The following is a 7,920-nucleotide window of genomic DNA, read 5'->3' as shown; positions in this document are numbered from 1 at the left end:
CCTTTCAGTGTCGTTTAACACTGCTGCTCATTTCTTTCTTTTTTGTGGTTTCCATGACACCACACTCTCCTTGTTCCCTTCACACCTCTATGACTATTCTTGCTTTTTCTTTCATGTGATCCCCCTCCTCCATCAACCCGTAGGTGTTGACCAGGATTTCATCCTGGGTCCTTGGTTTCTCCCACTTTCCAAATTCTCCCAGATGGTCCCATCCATCCTCATTGTTTTCATTTTTACCTTTGCTCTGATGACACCTAAATGTATAACTCCAGGCCAGAACTTTACTCCAAGTCTGAAAAATCCTGCAGGTACCTCAACTTGAACATGTCCAAAACCAAACTCAGTATCTCCTCCCCAGATCTATTTTTGTTCTTATATTCCCTGTCTCAACTGATGGCATCACCCAGTCCCTCCCACACCAGAAACCTGAAAGTCAGTTCTGCCTCCTCACTTCCTCTCACTCCCCCCATAGCTAAATCCTGACCCAATCTTTTTTTTTTAATATTTACTTATTTATTTATTTAGGCTGGGCTGGGTCTTGGTTGCAGCATGCAGGATCTTCCTTGCGGCATGTGGGATCTTTAGTTGTGGCATGCGGCTCTTAGTTGCAGCATGTGGACTTCTTAGTTGTGGCATGTGGACTCTTTGTTGTGGCATGCATGCGGGATCTAGTTCCCTGACCAGGGATCAAACCCAGGCCCCCTGCATTGGGAGCATGGAGTCTTACCCACTGGACCACCAGGGAAGTCCCCCCCAGCCAATCTCGATAATTTTCCTTCTCAAATATTTCTCACCTCATCACACACCTAGTAACTGTAACCAACTCTTAGTTGATCTCCCTGCCTCCAGTTTTGACCCTGTCCAACCCTTCGCACAGCCACCAGAATGAGCTTTTGAAATTGCAGATATGATCATGTAACTCATCATTACCTGCAAGATGGAATCCAAGCTACGTCAGGGCCATGCAAATCTCAAACTTGCCAGCTTCATCTCCCACGCTACTGCCTCGCTCACAGCTAATGTCTCAACAATACCAAACTGCTTGCAACCTTGCAATTCTCCAAACACTTCTATGACTTTGCTCATGCTGCAGCCTCTGCTTTGATGCCCATCCTCTCTACTTCTCACTCCCCCTTTGCCTGGCAGACTTCTTCTCATTCTCTCAGACTCAGCCCCGGCATCATTTCCTAAAAGAAGGCTTCTTTAACATGTCCCATCCTGGGCTGGGTTAGATTTTCCTCTTCTGTGCTTCCAAAGCATCCTGCTTCTATCCCAGCACTAGTCCAGCCATATTTTTCTTGTCTGTTCACATGCCCGTATCCCTCATTAGACTATGAGTTTCCTGAGGGCAAGGACTATGCTTTATTCAAAATTGTATCCATCACACCATGTACAGTGCCTGGCACATAATAAGAATTCAATTAATATTTGATGAATCAACTATTTTATGGCCATAACATACTGTTGGCTCATTAGGTTGACTTATAACACCCTTAATTCTTTTCACACAAATAATTGTTACATAATGTGGTAAGTGCAATGATAAAGGTAAAACAAAAGAACAGAAAAGGGACACCCAATTCAGCCTGAGATGAGGGGAGGTAGAGGAAATGATACGTCAAACCTAAGCTGCAGTGATAGAAATAGAGTATGTTGAACCGGGGAGGAGATAGTGTGGGTCTATTTGCATGGTCAAACTATGCCTGAACAACATTTCAATCAGTGGGCTCAGTTGGATTATTCAATAAATGGCAGTGGTTTGGAAAAAAATAAAGCCAAAGTTCAGGAATGGTTGAAGGAACAGGGAAGGTTTAACCAGGATAAGAGAAGACTCTAAGGGACTTGATTATTTTCTTCAAATATTTGAAGGGCTGTGTTATGGGTTGAATCGTGTCCTGCCCCCTCCACAAAAGGTATGTTGAAGTCCTAACCTCTGGAACATCAGAATGTGACCTTACTTTTGAATGAAGTCTTTGCAGATGCAATTCATTCAGATGAGGCATATTGGCATAGGGTCAGCCCTTAACCCAATATGACTGGCGTCCTTCTGAGAAGGAAATTCGGTCACAGACACAGAGGGAAGAAGGTCAGGTGAAGCAGGAGGCACAGATTGGAATTGTGGTGTCACAACCCAAAGAGCAGGAGCCCTCAGAAGCTGGAAGGGGCAAGAAAGGATTCTCCCCAGAGCCTTCAAATGAAACATAGCCCTGTCAACACCTTGATTTCAGACTTCTAGTCTCTAGAACTGAGACAATAAGTTTCTGTTTTAAGCCACCTGGTTTGTGGCACTTTGTTACGGCAGCCACAGGAAACTAATACAGGCTGTAACGGAGCAGAGGGAGCAGATTTGTTCCATGTAAGACCCAAATGGATGGAAGATACAGGGAGACAGCAATCTTCTTTATATTGAATGGAAACCTCATAGTCACACTATCGAAAAATAAAATGAGCTGCTGTGAGGGCTTCCCTGGTGGCACAGTGGTTGAGAGTCTGCCTGCCGATGCAGGGGACATGGGTTCGCGCCCCGGTCTGGGAGGATCCCACATGCCGCCGAGCGGCTGGGCCCGTGAGCCATGGCTGCTGAGCCTGCGCATCCGGAGCCTGTGCTCCGCAACGGGAGAGGCCACAACAGTGAGAGGCCCACACACCACAAAAAAAAGAAATAATAATAAAAACGAACTGGGGTGAGAGCTGGTAAGCTTCTCATCACTGGAGGTCAAGGCTGGAGAGTTGTGTGGTAGAAATGATAATAATGATGATGATGATAAGAATAAGAATAATACAACTTCCATTCTTACCCTGATTTGAACAAGCCAACTTCAAAAGACTGTTTTTGCTATAATTGGAGATATTTGAATGCTGATTGGATATTTGATCACATTAAGATTTTGGGGTTCAATTTTTAGGTGAAAATAATGGCATGATGGTTTTAATGAGAGAGAGAGGGAGATAAGGGTGGGGTGGGGACTGGTCTTTCAGAGATACACACTGAAGTGTGTCTAGGATTTGCTTTAAAATAATCCAGAGGAAGGAGACATGGGTTGGTGTACAGGTGAAACATGATTAGTCATATGGTGATAATTGTTGAAACTGGGTGATGGATACATGGAGATTCACTTATACTGTCCTCTTTACAGTGTGTGTGTTTGAAATTTTCCAAAATCAATTTTTTTTAAAGCTACCGGCTACCATGTTCTGAGCACTTAAGATGGCCAGGAACCATGCTAAGTGTTTCTAAAGCATTATTTCATTTAATTTAATCATGGCACATAAAGACAAATACACAGCAACATTTCTGTATAGGAAGGCACAGTACTGTAAAGATGTTCTCTTCGAATGTGTCTGCATAATCAAGATGAAGAGAAAGTTCAATTGGTTTGGATTGCTTGAATTTTCAAAAGAATATATCTGTGTCAATTTGTATTCTTTAAAAAAAAATCTCCACGACAGCCCAATGAGGCATTATCATATCAATTTTATAAGTGAGGAAACTGAGGATCAGAAAAGTGAAGTAAATTGCCCAAGGTTGCATAACTACTACGTAGAAGAAGTAGGATTTGAACCCAGGTTTCTCTTGACTCCACCATTGTGTGCTTTTCATGCCCTTGCTATTCAAAGTGTGGCCTAAGGACCAGCCACATTGTATCATAGGAGAATTTCCTAGAAATACAGAGTCTCAGGCCCCCTACCCAGACCTACCGAGTAAAATTCCACTTTAAAGTTTAAGAAGAATTGTATATGCTATAATGCCATCCAGGGTATTTAAGCACCGGTAAGATGATTAGACCCAATCAAGGGTTCTAAACACTGGTTGCTCATCTGAACTAATTGAGGAAAATTTTAGAAATACTGATCTCAGATTATACTGTATTGTACCTCTTGGGTGGGGCATGAGAATCTGTATATTTACAGGCTCCCTCAGATGAGCTATCAGTGTCGGGAAGCACTGGAAAATGAAATCTATAAAGATCTTTTTCAACTCTTAGATTCTCTAACTCCTGATAAGCTTGTAGGAGAAAATGAAGAATTCAGTTCTGTGCGACTGTGGAAAATTACCTCTTCACTGAAGATAATCATTTAGAATGGACTTTAAGTTGTGTTCTAAGGAACTATAAGCTTCAAGGAGTGAAAATGGAGTCCAGGTGGACAGAATGAGAGAATTAGCAAATATATCAAAATACATGACAATTAATATATAAATCTGGGACTTCCCTGGTGGCACAGTGGTTAAGACTGTGGTCCCAATGCAGGGAGCCTGGGTTCAATCCCTAATTAGGGAACTAGATCCCACATGCATGCTGCAACTAAGAGTTCACATGCTGCAACTAAGGAGCTGGTGAGCCACAACTAAGGATCCCGTGAGTTGCAACTAAGACCAGCACAACCAAATAAATAAAATATTTTAAAAAACAATGTTTAAAAAAATATATATGTCATATTTTACTTCAAGGAATTATCAATGCATATACAATGAGACAAAATACAAGCCTGTGACTACAAAACAATTGGATTCGTTTTCATTGGTGCTTTATGTAAATCAAACTCATTATACTAGCGTTAATTTTTTCAGTGTGTGCTGAGTCCCTGTCCTCAAGGAGTCCACAGTCTAGTAGGGGAAAGATAAGTGAACAGACAATTACAATAAAGTGTGATAAAGCACTGACATACGATAAATACAAGCTGCTACAGAGCATGTAGGACGGGATCCTACTAAGCAGTGGAAGTGGGAGGAGGGCAGCCAGGGAAAGGTAAGTCTTGAAAGCAGAGTAGAGGGACTTACCTGGCGGTCCAGTGGTTAAGACTTTGCTTTCCAATGCAGGAGGTGCGTGTTCAATCCCGGGTTGGGGAGCTAAGATCCCACATGCCTCGTGGCCAAAACACGGAAACATAAAACAGAAGCAATATTGTAACGAATTCAATAAAGACTTTAAAAAAGAAAACACTATGTCTTCTTTCGAAGGCAGAGTAGATGTTGTTCAGGGGAAGAAGGGCATTTCAGAAAGATGGCACAGTGGCACAGAGGCCAAAGGGAACATGGTAACTTCAATAAATGAATAATATCGTAGGCACACAGGACTTCCCTGGTGGCTCAGTGGTTAAGAATCTGCCTGCCAATGCAGGGGACACGGGTTCGAGCCCTGGACCAGGAAGGTCCCACGTGCTGTGGAGCAACTAAGCGCATGCACTACAGCTACTGAGCCTGCGCTCTAGAGTCCATGAGCCACAACTACTGAGCCCACGTGCCACAACTACTGAAGCCCGTGCACCTACAGCCCATGCTCCGCAACAAGAGAAGCCACCGCAATGAGAAACCTGTGCACTGCAACAAAGAGTAGCCCCCGCTCACCACAACTAGAGAAAGCCCGCGTGTAGCAACGGAGACCCAACACAGCCCTAAATAAATAAATAAATAAATTTATTTTAAAAAAATATTGTAGGCACATAGGTTGAGGATGGAGCAGTATGAAAAGAAAAAGCTGGTGAGATAGTCCGAAGGCAGTTCATGAATGACATTCCAAGGAGTATGGACATTATCCAGAAGCTATGAGCAATCTTTGAATGGCTTTAAATAGAAGAATGCCATGATGAAATTTGCATTTTAGAAAAATTACTCAGGTAGCTGAAGTCATTCGAAGGGGTTGAGACAGAAGCAGAAGAGCTGTAGGGAAACCACTGCAATATGTGAAGCAAGAGATAACAAGGAGAGCGCACAAATGAAAGAGATTTAGAACTTTGTGACAAAATAAGTGAAGGAGAAAAAAGTCAGGTTTCTGGTTGGGTACTTGGAGACGGTGGTGTTACTATCCGGGACAGGGAATGCAGAAGGGGAAGCAGACGTTGGGTAGAAATGGGGATGGAGAATGTGGGGGAAGCATAATGAGATCAGTTTGGGACATGTTGAGTGTGAGGAGTGTAGGGAATAACTAGGTGGAATTGTTGAGTAGACAAATGGATATGTGGATGGGGAGCTCAGAAAAGAGATAAGGGCTGAATACACAGATGTGGAAATCATGAGTGTGCACAGTGGAATTATGAGAACACGTACGCTCACCTAGGAAGAGGCTGCAAAATAAGGTGAGAGATGGGCTGAGGACAGAGTTTGGGGGATCCTCACTATTTAAGGAGTGACAGAGGAAGAGACCCCTGGAAGGAAGGAAAAAGAGCAGCCAAAGAGGTAGGAAAAGCAGGACAGTGTAGTAACAAGGAGGTAAGTGAATTGTTTTTTGTTGGTTTTTTTTTTTGTGGTACGTGGGCCTCTCACTGTTGTGGCCTCTCCAGCTGCAGAGCACAGGCTCCGGACGCGCAGGCTCAGCGGCCATGGCTCACGGGCCCAGCCGCTCCGCAGCATGTGGGATCTTCCCGGACCGGGGCACGAACCTGTGTCTCCTGCATCGGCAGGCGGACTCTCAACCACTGCGCCACCAGGGAAGCCCCAGTGAATTAGCTTTTTACTGCTACTGTACTGTATTCCTATTGTATTGTATTTCTATTTCTATTGCATTTGCTATCAAAGTGCCACAAACTTAGTGGCTTAGAACAATACAAATTTATTTTCTTATGCTTCTGGAGGTCAGAAATCTAAAATCAGTCTCACTGAGCTGAAGTCAAGGTGTCAATAGGACTGGTTCTTTTGGAGGCTCTAGGGAATAATCCATTTGCTTGCCTTTGCCAGCTGCTAGAGATCACCTGCATTCCTTTGCCTCATGGCCCCTTCTTTCATCTTCAAAGCCAGCAGCGTAATCTTGTCACATATCCTTCACGGTCTCTGCCTCTGATGTCATATCACCTTCTCTAACTTCTCTCCTTCCTCTCTCTTATAAAGACTCATCAGTGGATGCTAAAACTAGTGGGTGAAAGTTTGAGTAAAAAGATGTTTATATAGTCTCAAAGTGTTTCCTTACTAGATACCTATTAGTACAAGAGGGAAAAAATAATAACTTTGCAGCAGAGAAACCCAACAAACAGAATCTGAACCAAGTGGTCAAAGTTAATATGGCCACTAACGGGACAAATCAGCATCATGTGCTTGCTGAGGACACAGGCCTTCTGTGATGCTCTTTCTAAAAGCACATAATCTGAACCTAATCATGAGGAAAATTCAGATACACTCAAACTGAAGGACATTCTACGAAATAGCTGGCCTGTACTCTTCAAAATTGTCAATGTCGTGAAACACAAGGACTGTAGAATTATTCCAGATTAAAGGAGACACGAAAGCTGAGTGCTACTCACGAACCAGGATTTTCTTCTGCTACAGAGGACACTGTTGGGACAATGCATTCAGTGAAATCTGAATTAGGAATTAGGTCTGTAGAGTTATTAATACTGTATCAATGTTAATTCCTGATTTTAATCATTGTGCTTGATATCCTTAATTAATAATAATCATTGTGCTAATAATATCCTTATTATTAGGAAAAACACTCTGAAATATATAAGGGTAGATGGCATCATGTCTGCAAATTACTCTCAAATGGTCCAGAACGTAAGTGTGTGCGTGTATGTGTGTGTGTGTATGTGTGTGTGTGGCGGTGGGGGCGGGGGACATGAAGAAGGAGAAGGAGAAGAAGAAGCGGGAGGGAGAAGAGGAGGAAACACATGTGGTAAAATGTTAACATTTGGGACATCTGAGTGAAGGGCAAAATGGGATTTTTTTAAAACTCTTCTTGCAAGTTTTCTGTGTCTGAAGTTATGTTCAAATAAAAAGCTAAAATTTCACAGAAGTGATTCTGAGATGAAGAAGTGGAGACAGCAACTTCTTCTCAACTAGTTTTACTTTACTTTCGACTTCTTTTAGCAAGTTTGCCTGTGGAGGCAAGTCCAGAGGGAGGACAGTGGTGGTAGTGGTTGCAGCTGCTGCTGTTGTTCAGATGGGACAGATTTGTGCCAGTTTATAGCCTCAGGGGAAACATCAAGTGG

This window comes from Grampus griseus (assembly GCF_964374135.1).
Source record: "Grampus griseus genome assembly, chromosome: X".
NCBI lineage: Eukaryota > Metazoa > Chordata > Mammalia > Artiodactyla > Delphinidae > Grampus > Grampus griseus.
The sequence above is the reverse complement of the archived record's forward strand: the minus strand, read 5'-3'. Positions refer to the sequence as shown.